This window comes from Vulpes lagopus, chromosome 10 (assembly GCF_018345385.1).
Source record: "Vulpes lagopus strain Blue_001 chromosome 10, ASM1834538v1, whole genome shotgun sequence".
Classification (NCBI taxonomy): Eukaryota; Metazoa; Chordata; class Mammalia; order Carnivora; family Canidae; genus Vulpes; species Vulpes lagopus.
This window is the reverse complement of record NC_054833.1, coordinates 38,199,873-38,201,411: the sequence shown is the minus strand read 5'-3', so window position 1 is coordinate 38,201,411 and position 1,539 is coordinate 38,199,873.

Genomic DNA, 1,539 nt, shown 5'->3' with positions numbered 1-1,539 from the left:
TGGAGCTCACATGAAAGGATAGGGATAAAGAAACAGATCTAGAAGCATCAATATGGTGATGATATATAAAGTCATTGGGTTGGACGAGCTTACTTCAGGAGAGATAAGAGGATGACCCAGAGCTCAAACTGAGGAAGAGATTTTTACCTCCATGATAGGAAGTAAGGGAGATTCAAAGCATGACACCAACCCAGGGCAAATGGAAGGGAAAAGAGAGAGAGCCAGAGAGAATGTGTTTCCCATCCCAGGGCCTACTGCCTCCCTAGAAAACCACAATTAATCCTTGTGAAAATTAAGTGAAGTTATGCACAGAAGAGCATTTAGTGAACTAAAATGTATTATTTCATAAGTAGTACAGTTATTAGCTTATTGTCTGATCCCGATTTATTTATGTGTTTGCTGCTTTTCCTTTTACTAAGAGGTAAATTCCTAAGGTCAGAGATGCCATTATGTCTACTGATGGTTCTAGAACAAGTAAATGTTGGCTGATGGGTTGACTGCTATCCTTCACTATATTCAAGAGAGTAACTGGCCAATGCCTGCTTCAGGGTTGCTTCTGATAAACCATTATTCCATGCTGGCTACTTCCTGAAATTTCACATTTGCAGGGCAGACATCAGAACTCTTTAATCCTGATGAAAGTCTGTGGCAGAAGCTCCTTTTCTCAAATCGATATGAAGAGGAGAGATGCTCATCTGTTCAGGAGGAGGTTTTTTCCCCCTTAGCTTTGCCAAGAAAATTCAAAATCACACACAAGAATGAAAGAACTCACTTGAACTAAAAGGAAACAAGGATTTAACAAGAAGCCTTGTAAGAGCTCTGGACTTCAGCTTTCTCCTCTAAGGGGACTAACAACATGCAGGCTATCATTGAGAACAGAGCAAATAATCCTGGAGAATTTTGTGAGAACAAAAAAACCTGAATTTTTCTTACTTTTCCTCAATCAAGTTGTTCTTATCTATTTTTCAAAGAAGATGTTTTTCTTTGCTTCCATATTTTTATTTATTTTTTTCTTTTTTTTTTAATTAATTTTTATTGGTGTTCAATTTACCAACATACAGAAAAACACCCAGTGCTCATCCCGTCAAGTGTCCACCTCAGTGCCCGTCACCCATTCCCCTCCAACACCCGCCCTCCTCCCCCCCTTCCACCACCCCTAGTTCGTTTCCCCGAGTTAGGAGTCTTTATGTTCTGTCTCCCTTCCTGATATTTCCCAACATTTCTTCTCCCTTCCTTTATATTCCCTTTCACTATTATTTATATTCCCCAAATGAATGAGAACATACACTGCTTGTCCTTCTCCGATTGACTTATTTCACTCAGCATAATACCCTCCAGTTCCATCCACGTTGAAGCAAATGGTGGGTATTTGTCGTTTCTAATTGCTGAGTAATATTCCATTGTATACATAAACCATATTTTTATAAGATTTATTTATTTGAGAGACAGAGAGAGAGTATAAGTGGGAGGGGCAGAGGGAGAGGGAGAGAGTATCTCAAACAAATTCACTGAGTGTGGAGCCCAATGTGGGGTCTGGTC